Raw genomic sequence first — 17,554 nt, 5'->3', positions numbered from 1 at the left:
TGTTGCATGGTACGTCTTCCAGCCTCTCGCTTACAGATAAAATACCCTTATCTGTGCTCTCGCTGTTAGCGATGAGAAATTGCCTCTTAAATCAATTAAGTACCTAATAATTTTTTTTGATTTTTTGAAAAGCGCTGTACCTATGTATTAATAAAGTGAGTAGAACCCATTTATAGCAAAAAAAATGTGTTGCTATGGAAAAAATGTTTTCTAAGGCTGGAGTATTAGCCCAGTCAGAATAGGAAAAATAGAGGAACTAATTCATATATTACCAGTTCCTTCAGAATTGTGTAAGGGACGTTTCCCTAATCAACATAAAGTAAAGTCCCCCCGACTACCGGTTGTGCTAAAGGCGGGAGGAGAGTGAGAGCGGCTTTGAAGGTCCCATTTTATAGTGATTTGCGGTCAGATTCTTTTTAAATCGCTAAAACATTGCTGCGAATGTCGGTTGCGCAACTGCTTTTGATCCGCATTCAGCAAATGCGGCACCCACCTTGCACAGAGCTTTCGTATTCCTAATTCTTGGTGCAAGATATTCCGCACTCTTTCTTCCGATATGCTCACGGCCTCAGCTATTTCACACACCTTTACTCGCCTATCATCCAACACGATATTGTCCACCTTTTCTATTTTTTCCGGTGTGGTTGCAGTTTTTGGCCGTCCTTCACCGTGGTTCATCTTCGAGCGACGTGCGACCATGTTTAAATTCAGCTGCCCACTTTTTTACGGTTGACATTAAAGGAGCAGAGTTCCTGTAAACTTTTGTCAACTTTGAATGAATTTGCGTAGGGGTTAACCCATCCTAAACGAAGAATTTTATGACCGCGCGATATTCCAGTTTATCCATTTTAACAAATCAAAGACTCGTTTACACACACTACTTGAGCGAACAAGTTGAAACTTGTCATACGAACTAATAACATACGGGCGCAGGTACGAAACTACAACTTTCTTCGATTGGATTGCTATCTCTTGGTAAGGCCGAGAACTTTTCACCTTATCCTCGTATAACTTTGAGTGGATACATAATTAGGAAAAAAAATTATCAAAGTCCTCGTTTGAGATCGAAGGGACTTCAGCGCATTTTTGTGTGGCAGATCAGTATTCTATTAGCCACTTTCGACTCAACCATCAATAACAGATCTTGTCGAAGGCTACTACATTAACTAACCGCTTCCCACTTTCCGCGTGCACCCGCAATTCGCTTTTGAAGATTTGACTCCACCATCGCAGTAAGATCGTGTCGGGGGCTACCACATTCCCTTTGACGGTACCCACTTCCGACGTTCCGTTCACCCGCAATTCGCGTTTGAAGATTTGACTCCACCATTAGGAAGATCGTGTCGGGGCTACCACATTCCCTTTGACGGTACACCCTTCCGACGTCCCGTTTACCCGCAATTCGCGTTTGAAGATTTGACTCCACCATCAGCGAGATCGTGTCGCGGGCTACCACATTCTCTTTTACGGTACCCACTTCCGACGTCCCGTTCACTCGCAATTCGCGTTTGAAGATTTGACTCCACCATCAGGAAGATCGTGTCGGGGGCTACCACATTTCCTTTGACGGTACCCCCTTCCGACGTCCCGTTCACCCGCAATTCGCGATTGAAGATTTTACTCCACCATCAGTGAGATCGTGTCGCGGGCTACCACATTCCCTTTTACGGTACCCACTTCCGACGTCCCGTTCACCCGCAATTCGCGTTTGAAGATTTGCCTCCACCATCAGGAAGATCGTGTCGGGGGCTACCACATTTCCTTTGACGGTACCCCCTTCCGACGTCCCGTTCACCCGCAATTCGCGATTGAAGATTTGACTCCACCATCAGTGAGATCGTGTCGCGGGCTACCACATTCTCTTTTACGGTACCCACTTCCGACGTCCCGTTCACTCGCAATTCACTTCTATTGGCGACACGAGAAAGAGAGACAGCGATTCGAGATTCACGAAACGTTAAACCGCGTGAGTTCGCAACGGAAGGTAAAAGGCGCCTGACTACTTCTCGAAGACGCGCGCGCGCGCCTCGCAAAAGGTCGTTAATTTCGCCCCTATGACAAAAAACAAAATTCCGCCACGCAGGAGTTGTGCGCGTTTACAACATCTTTCCGACGACACCAATTTCAAAAGAATCGGACCAAAACTGTAGTAGAAGATAGGAAAAAACTGAAAAACCTTCACGTTAGTATACTACGCTCGAGGATGACGCCCAGATGTCGCCAACCCCACATCATGTAGCCATGTCCCTAAGGTTGACAAATTTCACGGCCCTGTAGATACACGTACATCCGTTGCCTTTCTACAAGAGTTCTTCTACGCGCCCACATTTGCTGCCAGCCAGCCAGCCAGCCAGCCAGCCAAAGTGAGATTAAAAGCTACTTTTTACAAAAAAAATTTTTTGCAAAAATGCGCTAAAAATAATGTGTGGAGAATTTGTTCGAATCTTCACCATCATTTGATATTTGCGTAGAAAACTCTATGACTCGGCGAAGTAAGTGGAGCTACTTTTTTTATTGTTAAAACTTAAATGAGCCTACCTACGTTTTCAGTTAAGTTCAATGTACCGCATTTTTAATATACATTTGCGTGCATTTGTTATAATTTTTCCACAAAAGTGTTTAAATGTGGGAGTCGCAATAAAAGAGAAATTCCATTGAGGGGTTGCTTTAGGGGGATGTATATAAAAAAGACAGCTATACAGAACACGCAAAATAAAAAGGCTTTGAATGTTTATTTTGTTCTCCCAAACTATGCACATGTTTTCAACTTAACATACGTCGAAAAATGCCTTTTCAAATTAACATATATTCCACTTTCAGTTCGCTAGCGAAAGGATTATCATTTTATCGAGGGGAAAATAAGGAATGAAAAATCGTCGGTCGGTATTCTTTGTCCAGTCGAGGATAAGTGACAAAGGAATCGATACGTCTTGGGCATTTCCATTTTAGCTTGCGAATTGAACAGGACGTCACAGTCTCATGCAAAATTGGCCGAAGCGTCTTTAGAGACCCTTGGAAATCAATATGAGCATTTGGCCATTGTCCATATGTGATTTAGCATATACCTGAAAATGCCCCTATCCCTCGAATATATTTTTCAACGAAAGTTTGTTCACACCATAATAGATTTTTTGTATTCAATATTTGTAAATAAAAATATGTGGATGTGTTCTTTTTTCTAATTCTGTTTTTTAGCTTTTCGAACTCGAATATAAACTTTCCACGAACGCCTTCAAATGACTCGGATATCGCATTTGCTGCCGCAATAATCTGACGTTACTGGACGACGTTTCTTCCAATAAAATTCATCCTTCCGTTCCTGTAACTTGACTGGAAAGGGAATAAATACTATGGTGAAAAACTATAAATGCTTGCTCTCAATCGATTAATGCACACTTTGGGAAGTAAATTACGTTAGTCAAAGTTGGGGTAAAATAATCCAAAACACATTTTTAATGAATACTTATAGATGAAAATGTATTGTGCTTATTACACAAAAAACGGCACCTCACTAAAAGACGGCTTATCACAGAATGATTATTTCATAATTAAAAATGTATAAATTGAGACAACGAGGAAAGAACCGAAATTCTTGGTGATAAAGATGGAGTTAAATTAAGAAACCATAACTTGTAGGTAATTTATAAAAGATGGAAGAGAAAAGAAACGCGTCCATTTTCCTGGCTGATTGCGATTAGCGAATATTGCTGAGCTTTCTCGATTCTAACTTGCAAAATATTCTGCGCGAGCAAGTCTCGTCGGAGTGTTACGAATGTCTTAAAACGCTGAAAAATTAAAGATAAAACCGGCATATAAACTTGAAAGCACTCGGAACATCAAAGGGTTCGAGTCTTCAATTAAAATCACCTGCACTATTCTAGGAATTCAGAAAGCTCGTTACAAATAACAAACTTAATTCTTTCGAGATTGTTTCATAGTGATAAATATTTTCTTTCTGCAAGAAAAACGGCTCATTATTTTCGTAGTTTAAGTAATTGGGGTTAAAATAACGTTTCACTTAATTATACCGAATACATTTTATTCAAATCGTCAAAATTTATTCTGTGTCTTCGTCGGTCTTGTATAATTTTAGTTTAAGAATCTTAATCCATACTTGTAAAGTTAATTATTAGCGCATTTTATTATGGGACTAAAACCAATTTCTTGTAAGTGTTCATTTAATGATTCATTGCTGGAAAATAATGTATTTTTAGTTTCTGTGCAACATAATTTACGCTATCTTACAAGTTTGTTCACTGACCTAATGCGATTTACGATCGTTTTGCATTGATTTTTCTTGTATGGTATCTGCACTCTATTTCCAGAACAATAAAATTAATTCATTTTTTCCCTTTGTTACGTGGTCGGTACTTTATATCACAAAACCCAAAATTATTGGAGATTAATGAACCAAACTAAAAGGTAGGTAGTATATACTAACAATGATTTTTTCCATTTTTTTACAAAAGCGAAGTTTTAGAAACTGTTCCAAGAACACTCTCAGCCCCGATCTTCTGAAACCCCTCGAAACTTGAGGATATCTCAATATGTAGGTACTAATGCGAAATTCTCGCAAAATGCTACCTATCCCAATCGCGATTTTTATTTCCCACACTCGGTTTCCCACATATTGCTATTTGAAGTTTTCTCCATATCAGTAACGTATTAATCTTGTTCGTTTAATTTAGGAACGATTTTGACGTCTTTTGGGCACAATACACACGGTCGGGGTTTTAGCTAAGGCTGCTCTACCAACCAAACGCACTATACATTTACCATGCCCGAGCACAGACTCAAATCAGGGACCGCACCGCGGTCCAGCTTCAACTGAATTGCGCCACACGTGACTTTCTTAATCGCAGCATTGTTGAAGTTTTGAATGAATGCACAAAAGGATACAAGATTTAAATACCTTTGACATTTCCTTATATGCCAGAATTATTCAAGCATTGTTGTTGCCTTATATGCTACCATTATCCAAGCATTTAAGACTTTGTTCGGGAAATACTTCCTATTCATCCACGAAAACAACTTTTCATATTTTTTTTATAATAGGCTTTACTAGATTTGCACCTACAAACTTTTCTTCTGCTTTTGAAACAAGCGATTGAACGGACGATGTATTGTCTTTTTCAACCAAAGTCATTTTATTTCTAAAGATGTGATTGTTATAAGAAATCCTCTAGTTCTATGGCAATCATGAAGTTACGTCAATATGATTTTATTTCCTTATAGGGAAGATAGAAATTTTGTTCCCGAATTTTTTTATTTTTAGACTAATACCATTTCTGTTGTCATTCGATTTGGTATTTTATAGTATAATTTTTACCCTCTAGAGAAAGAAAGCTACATAGTGATTAGTATGTATCCCTGCGCCATGAATTTGTGAATACATTTCAAATCGCTCATACTAGAGAGGAAGAGGGTAGTAATAAGCGCACAAGGATTGGGCCCAGTCCGTCAGATCGCCACTTTACAAATTGAAAATTTATGATAATAAAAGAAAGAACCCTATTGATCTAGAGCCGCCAAACCATTGAAGAAAAGTAGGGTATTAGTCAAATTTGGAAATAATTATAATCGGATCAAAATTGGTGTAACATGAGGATCAATTGACTTCGAGGTGGATTGGCCACACCCAAAGAAAAAGTAACGGGTTGACGTGAATGTCAGTCAAAGAAGTAGGGGTTCCAACCGATCCGATCAAACAATCCTAAAAACATCCAAAATTGCGGTCAAAAGTTGTTTTATATATCACGCATTACGTTTCATACATTCTGTTTTTTTAAATAGATTTTAGGATAAAAAATTATGTAGGTACGTATCATGAATCTTTGTTGCGTGTTCATTTCGCTTGGTTTGTCCTGGGATAAACATAAATCAATTAGACTTATTTTAAAAATCCAATTAGAGGTAACATTTGGTTTTTATTTAAGATTAATGATACAGTGTTGAAAGTGACATCGACAAAAGAGACGTTTCCTAAGACCATTTGTTATATATTTATTTTTATTTTAATGAAGTAATAACAATACCCGCTGAAAAATAATCTCATTTCAAAATCAGTATACTTATTGGGAAGAGTAGATCGTTTTCGTAATTTGGATTCGCTGTGTGCGCATCTAATATATGTTATTATTTCAATAATTTCAACATTTTTACGGAAACCTATTATTGCAGATTATACAATGTTAGTTAATTTTATACGGAAAATTGCAATGTTAATGTGTTAATTTCAATACCGCTTACTTACGGTTTTACAATCTTCCGGGTTGTAAATACTACGGGCTTATCCCTCAAGGATAACGTGTGCAGTGTATATTATACGCCTGCCTTTACTAAACAATAATTGTGACATTCGCAATTTGATATTTTGTAAAATCCCGGCAGAAAAATGTAGTCAATTAACGCCAGGATAATTAATGCATTATTACATAAACTGGAAATGTAATATGATTATGATTTGTAATAGACTTAAGAAAGTAATGTAATAAACCCACTGGCTAAAGTTAAATACATAATCAGTAGAGCATGAACTGAAAACACTTTCCCTACTGTATGCAAGATGGACATAATAATAATGTACCTCCGTAATAATTGCAGACAATGCGATCACGTCTTGCCAAAGTTTTTCTTAGCTAAACCATTTTTCACTCTGCCACACTCTCAGGATTCGAAAAAACTTTAAAATTCTTGTACTCTACAGCCAATCACAGAATAGAATTCGGAAAGTATAGGCTTAAAATATATAACAATAGGAAAATATTGTCAATGCCTTCAACTCTCAAAATTCCCACCTACCCCAAATTTCTCTTTTTGTGAATGAAAATAGTCGTCTGGATTGTTGTATGATGAATGTCACACGAGGGGTGCAATCCTGTCACAAATTTATTTGCAATCCTCAAAATCGGTGTCATGGATTCAGAAAATCCCCTCGTAATCAACAAAATTCCACACCATGACACCACTCAATGAAATACTTTCGTATCTTTTTTCCATTCGCTATCAAAATATGGAGCCTTTGACCTTGCAGAAGTAGTACCTACGCCACAAATTTAAATTTAAAGTACGTAGATTAGTAGCGAACTTTTCATAATTTGATGCCATAAAGCTTCTTTAAAAAAATGTTATTTTGAAGATATATTCACTATTTAGTGTTTCTACACAAGATTTTCTGTATAAGTAGGTACCTATCTAAAAACAATCACATTTTATTTTGAGTATTGCACCGCTTTCGAAAAACGACATTTTTGAAGGAGTGAGCCCCCTGACATTAGAATCAAGTAGCAGTACTTGCTGGTCGTAATCTTATCCTTCTATACTTCTCCTATATCGACTGATACCATAAAATGATTTCAAAATTTCGGAAAACCAACAAATGATTAACAGCTTATGGGCCCCGACGTGCAAATATCAAAAAATAACTGGGGCAATGGGCATCCATCAGTTGTTCCCCAAAATCGGTCAAAATTGTTATATATGCACCAATTTTGTTGGGAAAAAAACTAAACTCTATTGCATGATGTCCAAGAAGGGATCCATATGCATTTTTTGTAACCAAAATCGTTATTTATGCATCAATATTCCATTGGAAAAATATCAAATTCGATTGCTCGATGTTCAAGAAATTATCCATGCGTATTTATGGTGAGCAAAATATGTTTACGCAAAAGATATCAAAATCGTTCTTTATGCACCAATTTTCTAGGGAAAAAGGTCAAACTCGAGAAGTGATTTATGTGTATTTATGGCGAACATAATATTGGAAAAAAAATTTCAGAATCGAATCTTTAGTGATAACGATACGGCATTTGTAGGCGCTTAAAAGAATTGTCCACCTTCTTGCGGGTCCAATCTGTAGTCCTCACGACAGATGGCTAAATCCTGGGAGAGGCGGTATCGCCAGGCATATCCCAAAGTATCAATTACGGACAGTGGACTATTCCGTCCGTCCACCAGTCTATCAACACTCAGACTATAAACATATCGACTTCATAGGTAATCTGTCCGTCTGCATATGTGAGTGAGTTGCGCTTGAAATACCAACGTAGTAGTGGTTTTGGTTTACTTGTTTTATTATTGAAAGGTACCACCAACAGGAACTGTTCTCTACCAACTACCGCCGTTCTCTCTTACCTCTTATCGAAATGGAGAAGTTTGAAGTTTCGTGAACTTTGTTGGCATTTACCCAAATGCTTTCTTCTGTATTAGCTTTCATCACCTTCTGACCTTTCCTTTGGCTTATGGATAACGTTTCAGATTTCTGTAGCTTGTACCAACGGCATCTTGCTTTTATTACGAATTGTTTGGCGTGTTGTTTCTTCTTCTTCTCGTTACTGTCCTCCTTTCCCATTGTTCGTTTTAAAAAAAAATTCGTTTTGGTATTCTTTTTTGTTCTTGTGTATACTCGTATATAAAATGATACTTTTTGCGACCAAATTGTTCTTCAATATTGTGCATTACATTTTACACTTTCTCACGGCATTTCCAACAATAATTTAGATTCAAGTTCGAATTTCCACCTCATTTCTTTACCATTTTCATTGAGGAAACCGACAACCGCATTACGCCAATGAAAGAAAAGGAATACATCGGAAAAACGTAAACTAATATTATCGAAATCGGGAAATTTGGATTTTTTGGCATATGTTTGGAAGTAATCGGAATTTTCTGATTTTCTTTACAGCATAACTCTTTAATTGCGTAACTTTTCCCTAATTCGACCATCTTCCTACCTTCTATGGTTTTCGGTATCCCCATGATAGACATCCTTATCTTGGGCAAGTGTATACACTTACCACAATCCATACCTAAACCTAGATTCAAACCAAGGACTCCCAGTGGCGTTTTCGAGCACGCCGGTTTTTTCGGCATCCTGTGCATTTACTGTGTTCGACCGGTAAGCGCCAAGAACTGTTCAAAGAAGGTCGAAAAGATCTATTTTGATACTGACCCGGTGGATATTATGGCGTACCTCCTTTTGGGGACCAAAGTGGGCGTTTGAAACACGTTCTTGTGAATTTTATACGAAATTGTTAACTAAAAGATCATTTAATTGAAAATTGTCTCAAATCAATTGCTAAGATCATGTGAATTGACAATGAAAATATCTCACTGTCCTCGGTTAACTTTCAGCATTTTCATTCAAGTTGGCTGGCAATATAGTGGGAGCAAAGCAATTAATAACATGAGTAAACATCAGAAGAGAATTCGATAGAAGAACCGTGAAACTGAACGAAATATGAAAAGAAAGATGCAGTTATATGACTATAAAATTCTGGACGATTTTCTGTTTAATTACAAAAAGAAAAATTCGTTTAATAATGAAATAATTTGAATGAGAACTGGTATTTAATAGACTTTCTCTCACAAAATTATAATATAAAAAAGAAATTACACAAAAATATATGAAGCGACCGAGAAGAGTTATGAATTTGAGCAACATCGGCCATGTAAAGCATAATATAAAATTTTAATTAGAGATGGTTTGGAGAATTAAAAGTACAACTAAAACTTTGCATATAAAATAACTTCTTAAGCTTTACGGTGGCGTACGCTTAAATTTAAACAGTAACTTTCGCAATTACTGGCTTTACAAGTTCACTCAAAATAAAGCAAAGAAGTGGTAAATAATTTACGTTTGGAAGTCTTGGGAAACTTTGGGTGCCCGTGGTGTTGAAAGATCGACGAATAATCCCTTTATCAACGTACGCCACTTTTATTACAATTGAAATTTTTTACGTCGTTAGCACAAAACATAAATCTGCCTCATTAATACAGAAAAACTAGCAGAATTATTAACTCCATAAATATATCGACCGAAAAACCTTTTACCTTTTATTACGCTGAAAGAATGCACAAACCTGAACTTGAATCGCATATCATGCATACTTGAGCACAACACAATGAACCATTAAAGCAATTAATTTTTTTTATTTTCTGGCGAACGTAAGAATATTTAATTATGCTGACAATATAAGAGAGCAAAATTAAAAGGAAAAAGTTATCCACATACAGTTAAGTAATAAACCAATTTATCGATTGCAGGAAATGGGTTGCAATCTACTCAATTGGTTTAACAGCAAACATACCTTGCACCACGCTTGCCCAAATCAAAGCATTCGTCTCAACACAAGTCAAAAAATTTGTACATTGTTGCCCTTCTTATAACAAATACCAGACCTTTACAGAATGTTTAAAAAAAGTTGAAAAAGGAAGGAAGGAAGAATCTGGACGAATGCAGTGGCGGTGCTAAATCAATTTTAATTGAAGTTATATAAATTACCCAAATTACAGATTTTTTCTATTGACTACTTGCGGAAAATTTTCGTACATTTTGCTGCAAGTAAAATTCGAATTTGGCTGGTCATGCAACGAATACGACCATACAGTTGGATGCCATATGTAAAGTGGTTCGCTCAAGTTACCACCCTGTATAGGGTGTACAAAAAAAAATACAATAACTTGTGTTTCAGTAAAGCTATTTCAATATTTATTGTTGGTTGTTGACTATCATTTATCGGATGGATTTTGAAGTAGTAAAATCTTAAATGTAATCACGCGGTAGGGAAGTAGCAAAATTTTGATTAAAGTATTCAAATTTAGTCATTTTTTATGAACTAATCTGGGTTTAAAAAATGCAAAATCACAGTATAAATTACACGTAATTGCAGTAAAATATTTACAAAATGTGCGTTGCGTGTTTCATTGCGAGTACGTGTTTTATTGTTATTCAGTTTATGGTACGTTCCGTGAAAAGCACAGAACTTACACTTAAAAGATAAGATGTATCAGCAACATGTCACTTATGTAACATAAGAAACAACGTTACAACCGAGCATAAAGGATGTATATATGAGGTTAAGATGTTATCTATTTGTTGGCACAAAACTAAAACATGTCATTAATTTTGACATTTAACACTTACTAGTTAATTAAGCACGATACCGATACTGAGAGCTTTACACACTCTCAAGAGAAGGGTTATTAGATATTTTAAAATTAAAAGCTACGTGTAGATTCTAACTGCTAAAATCAATAATGCGAGTACTTCATAAAATATTTACGATTATTAGTTTCACACTAAAGTGATCATAAAATGATCCATTACATGCAAAGGATAATTATAACGTTATAGAATGGGTTGTTTAAAGCAGAGATGTAAAAATTAGCCTTTTCATTTCAGTTCAATTATTGTAAATGGGAATTTAAATTTGCTTAAAATTATATTATTTTGCCATTCGTGCAGAAGCATAGATATTACATAGAGTTAACGTCAAAATCATATTTTTCAAGTTTTGATCATTATAGTATCGCATAGCTTCGGAAACACAATCGTTCAAATGCTTATTTGCTAACGTATCCTGCTTTTTACGGCACATACCAATACCATCAGTTCTCAAGTTCTGGCTTATTAGTAAAAAATATTTCGACCCCTTTTAGTACCTTCTAATTAACGGCTTACTTAGCTCATTCACCCTATATACTTCACCAAGCAGTGTTACACTGTAACTTTTTGTGTTTCTTCAAGATGTACCAGTGAAAATCAAGAAGCTGCATTTGGTGTGATATAAAGGTCTGGTTAGAGGTCTGGTGACTTCAAGAAAACGGTGAGGTGTTATAGATGTCATGAATTCGGACATATCAAGTCGAATTGTCCTAAGAAGAAGCTTGACAAGAAGAAAACTCACGGCAAGAACATATTTTGAATATCGGCGTTGCAATGTCCAGAAAAACAATAGATTTTTGATTTTAGCGCAACGTCGTACATGTGCAAGGACCTTAATGGAATATCATAAGTATCAATGGGGAAATCAAGAAATTTTGGAACAAGCGTTTGAGCCATCCTTATCATAGCAATATCAAGAAGGTTGAACATCTTGTTAAGAGAATCGATCATGCTACTTTAAATATTTCTGAGTGCACTGTATGTTTTTTGGGTAATCCTCGTTTAGCATTTAATAATGATGGTTCAAGAACAACATCTACGAACAGACAATGGTTCGTATGGGTTCGGAAATGTTTTACCCGCGCATTTTACCAATTCGAATGGCGCAAGGACCTCGGCAAGGACGAAGGTTGCGAGCGAGCACGCGTCATGCTTTTCACACAAGGCCTTATACATTGCACAATGTTTAATGTTTGCGGATAACATTTAGTAAGGGCCGTAGTTAGGGATAGCCTAATTTAGTTGCTATAAAAGGTCCATACAAACGCTTTCCCACATACATTGAGAATGCCGTGTTAGTTACATTTATTTTAGGGAATTTCTTAGATTTCGATACGTGGGTAGGGTGGGACATTTCCACAAACGCAGGTTATATTTTATATAAGATTATACAGGATGTATACAAATTAGGATAGTTGTTAGGTTTCGATACGTAGCTAGGTACTAGGTAGGTAGAGTGGAACTTTTCCACGTTGTTGCCTTATAGCATTTTATACATTTGACATCCCGAAGTGCGATTTCGAATTCGATTGGGATTTGGTTTTTGGTTTGTGCGACGGATTCTGTTTGTTGTGAGTGGGGGCGTAAAATTTCGGACTTTCCCACTCTTTTGTGTACAAGCTTGTATGATTATCATGTTGCCCTCCTTTGAAGTTTGTTATGACTATACAAGACAATGGTATTTTGCCGCGGTCTTGTTTTGCATGGGTGGAAGGAAGGTTTTCGGTGGCTCTTTTCCCTTCCTTGTGATCGGTGGTTGCCGATCACGTGCCTTGAGTTGCACTTAGTTTTGGTGGGAGATTTTTGGTTTTGGGTTGCGCAGTCGTTTTTCGGCTCTACGTAAAGGGAAAAGAAAGGACTTACGTAATATATGTCAACGATATTTTCAGTTTAATTTATCAAAATGGAAGTATCTCATGGAGTTCTAAAAGTAAGGCAACCGCTGCCCTATCAACTACTGAGACTGAGTATATGTCAGTCTCCACCACTTGCCAAGAAAAGGTACGAAGAAATTTGTAAGGCAGAAGAAATACCTTAAAATGTGTACTCTGATAACGAATGTGCCATAGATTTGGCGCACAGTATGATACGCCACTGGAAATGTTTTACCATGAATATTAACAATTGAAATTGTGTAAGGACGAGGGCTCGCCAGCGGATGCCCATCACCTTTCTTACTCGACCTAAAAGGAGAAAGCGGCGAGATGGATTTATTTTCTCGATTGGAGCAGAATAACTGTGGCATGCAGAATGTGTGTTTGATTCACCAATATAGATAAATGTATCCTCAATATAATATTATAACAATATAATATAATACGCAATGCCAAGCTATACATATCCTGTATACATGTCCTACAAGTACATATCCTGAAAGGTTTTCAATAGCTTTTCCCTTCCTTGTAATCAATGAAGTCCCTAGAGCTATTCTCCTGTGATTAAGAGAGGGCCATCCTGATTTAATTGTTTGTTTTCTTATTAATGTTTTTAGTTCAATTTCACTCCCCTCGCCCTCCTACCCATTTCTTGTTTTTTATTTATGTTGGCCGAGACATCCTCCAGCAACTCGAAAACATTGTTTTTGTTTCAAGACCCAAACCCCAACAAAATATTAAAAAATTACTACTACAGCGCCTCTTGTTTGGCAAAAATTACTACTGACTGGACTATTTCGACTATTTAGGTTTGTCTGATTTTCCTTTTTATAACTTTTTGTGCTTCACAGCCCCTTCAGTTTCGCTTATTTTTCCGTTTCTTCAGATTAAAGGCTTTTCCGCGCTCTTCATTTTTTCAAAATCCTTCGATATTTAACATTTTTTAGACTTTTGCCTACATTTTTTGAATTTTTCTGATTCGCAAGATTCTTCAAGCTTAAGGTATTAACTGAAAGAGCAAAGCGTTGCAAGCTTTTTAAGGGATTCGATGATGTCTCTCTGTCTGCCGCTGAACACGACAACAGGTAAACGCTGTGATCGATTCTTCAAATAATTCGTCATATCCTTTCGATTATACAAATTTTTCAGTTCCCCGTATTAATAAGACTGGAATCTTCCCTTTTTTTCAAATAATTTTGATTCTTCAAATTTCATTTTTTTTTTGTGAAAATGCTTGCGCAATACTTAATGATCTATTTTTGCGTTGTGCTAACTTGTAACATCCTTGAGCGTGATTGACACAAGCAAAATATTGTTTCGATATAAGAGATGAGATGACATTTAATCTACCTGCTACATGCCATCAAATTTGAGCTTTAACTGTTTGTGGATGTTCACTAAGTACGTTTTGAAAAACATATTTTCAGTTTGGTACGATTTGCGATTATACCGGACGTTAACTAATATATTTAATGAAACACTCTGTATATTTTTATAGTTTTGAGTAGCCCTGTATTTCCTGATTACAAATATATAATATTGCATATTAGTTTCATTCTGCAATGACTTTTTGCAGGATAACAAAGGTTAATTCACATGCATTTCAAAACAACTGTATACATTTGGATATATGCACATCACATATAACTCCTCTTCAAATTTTTAATATAATAGTGTATGTGTTATCCCTTAATACTGCAAAAAGTCACATTAAAGAATAAAGTAATATTCAATATTACATATTTGTAATCAGAAAATACAGAGCTACTCAAAACTACAAAAATATACCGTGTGTCCCTTTAAAAATATTAAAAAAGGTATTTTTTTCACTCCCTGTATATTGAATTCAATCTACTACATTTTTAGTCGATACAGATAACGTACTAAAACTTTTATTTGAAACTGTTGTGTCTCCAAAATTACACATGTAGGTATATGGGAACCACTTTTCTGCTGTTCAACAATGAATTCTACACTGAAAGAGGAGGGTAGTTATATACCCTTACCTTCAAAATGGGTGGTTTTTATAGAAAAGATTGTTGCAACTATTTGAACTAGTTGGCATCCTTTTAAAGAACCATTTAGAAACATATGATATTCTGTCATAAACCAAAACCCAAATAAATTTGAAGTTTAACCGAGATGTTGTCCATTTTCTCACTTTCCTCTTACCCACACATTGAAAGCAGGTAGAATAGACCGACAGATAACGATAGATTTTGTGCGATGATTAGTAAACGTCTGTCACCGCAATTTTCACAGTCCATCAACATAACCTGATTAAGTATAAATTAATTAGTTCATAATCGATGATAATCCATTAAACAATAGAAATTATTTTTAGTAGATACGACACAGATGGAGTGAATCAATGGAAAGTACGTTTTGTGGATTGTAGTGATAAAAAGTGGTAAAATCCTTTCAATTATAGGTATCATATAAATTCAAATTTCACGTCTCATGACTTATATTATCATAACAGCATTGAAAAATGGAAACCTTAACGGTAAGAGATTTCAACAAAAAAGCCCCTAAGAAAAACATCCAATAACCAATTAAACAATTGTTTTGTACGTATAAACCAGCACCGAAATCTATAATGGACAAAATGGGAAAGGCGAGTCCAAAGTTTTTAATCAATAATTAATACATTCTAAACATACAAAAACCCAAGTTTTCCACCAAAGTCTGCTGGCAAAACTTCGTGTGGGTTTTATTAACGCAATTGATTGGGTTCACTAAAAAATTTATGAAATGAATATAGCCAAATTAAAAGAATGCGTTTGTAGCGCAATAATGAAACGAAATGCTGAACAAATTATCCGATACATTCAACAGGCATCAGACGTACAAGGTAAATATAAACAGAATTTAATCAAACAGGGGCAGTAAAGAGAATTAATATCTCATATATACACTGGCATATTTAGTTTTTGATGTGAAATTCGAAATATGATGAACATTTGAAATCGGAACGGTAATGGAATTTACGAGGAATTCAGATCAATGATGTTCACTTCGCTGTACATTAGAGATCTAAATTAAATGGTTATTTTGCATACAATTATTTAAATTGAAAGGAATTATTACGCTCACGATTATTACCTCCTACGGAATGAACCAATTTAAGTAAAAAGCTCGAAATTATTTTGAGCATTTCAAACATTTCCTACTTAGATTATTAACATTGAAAAATTTCATCTTAACGTTCAAACGAAAAAAAATTATATTTTAACGAGACCCGCTCTCGAGAAAGTTTTTTCACAGTTCCTCTATATATGAACTATTAGTAGAGTAGCTAGATGAAGCCACAAATAGTTTTAATAGCGCACTTCCAATCCCCTAACAACATACACAGATCTATTTAATTAAAGTTCGAACTGCAATTTGACCTCATTTTGACTTCTCGCAGTAACATTGGTTTGCTTATTTAACAGGCACGCTGCGCTGCGCAAAAATTGGCGTTGCATCCAAGGTTTTTGTCTGATGCAACTTCTGCCGCCATTTAAAAGTAAACAACTGTTCTTCCTAAATTTTCAACCGTATTCCAATTTTGGAACAAAAAAAAAATGGAAATCAAATCTAAGTAGATGCCTTTCTTGGTAAATTACCGCCTTTATTAACAATCCTCGAGATCCTTTATAATTTTGTATTGCTGTCTGTCTGTCCGTGTGCACGATAACTATGTGTAGAAACGTCCGATCGCTTTGAAAATTGATACACGTTTTTCAGGATATCAGAAAGGGCGCTATTTTTTTCGGCTATGGGCCAAAAAGTTACAGTCCAAAAATTACACACGTTCTTGAGCACATTCCGGCCCAAACAGTAACTTTTTCGTCGTGCAATGGTGTTTCGTGAATGACGTGCGGATTTTCTGTTCTCCAAATTCTACAGGTTTGTTTAATGGCCCCCTCAAAGAGTGCAAAATAAGCTTCGTCCGTCATCAACATTCTGTCCCAAAAAATCAGGCTCGGCGTCGATCATTCTTGGAACAGAATTCCCATATTCAAGGCGACGCGGCTTGTCCGTTTGCAACAATCTTTGGGTAAGTTGCATTTTGTATGGAAAAAGATGGAGATCTTCATTCAAAATTCTTCTTACGAGTGGTTCCACTCACGTTCTGTTAATGAGAATGATGGCGATACGCTTGGATTTTCGGCAACACTCTCTTTAACCGCTTCAACAATTTAATTGGAGCGTTGCGGACGTTGTCGAATGAGACCCTGGCGAGTAGCTACAGCTACAGAACTTTTTGGCCAAATTACGAAATGTCTCCCATCATATTTCTTACGATAAGCACGCACAGTTTTCATAGTTGAACGATTGTTTTCAATGTACAGCGCGTTGTTTCGGCGTGAATTGATTCATGACTAAAATGGCATTGAATGACGTTTCAGGATCTTGCTCATCTGTCAAAATCGGCTGAAGTATGGCGGAGTTATTCGCGAAGGTCTAGATGACGCACCCAGTATTAATCCTACATAATATATAACCCTTCACCTGACAGGCACCAACATATCTATTTTGTTTTTTGAATCGATTACTTACAAGAAATGTTTAAATAATATAAGTAATAGTACATTATATATCAAGGTAGAGAAGTCCACTATTATTGCCTGAGCACCAAGATTACATCTCGAGGCGCTTGCGCCGAGGGGTGTAAGGTGCGAAGGCAATAATAGACTTCTCTACCGTGGTATATATACTATTTTTTTCACTACTAGCACTTGAA

The sequence above is a fragment of the Photinus pyralis genome, unplaced genomic scaffold (genome assembly GCF_008802855.1).
Source record: "Photinus pyralis isolate 1611_PpyrPB1 unplaced genomic scaffold, Ppyr1.3 Ppyr1.4_LG2, whole genome shotgun sequence".
Lineage (NCBI taxonomy): Eukaryota > Metazoa > Arthropoda > Insecta > Coleoptera > Lampyridae > Photinus > Photinus pyralis.
This window is presented reverse-complemented; position numbering follows the sequence as displayed.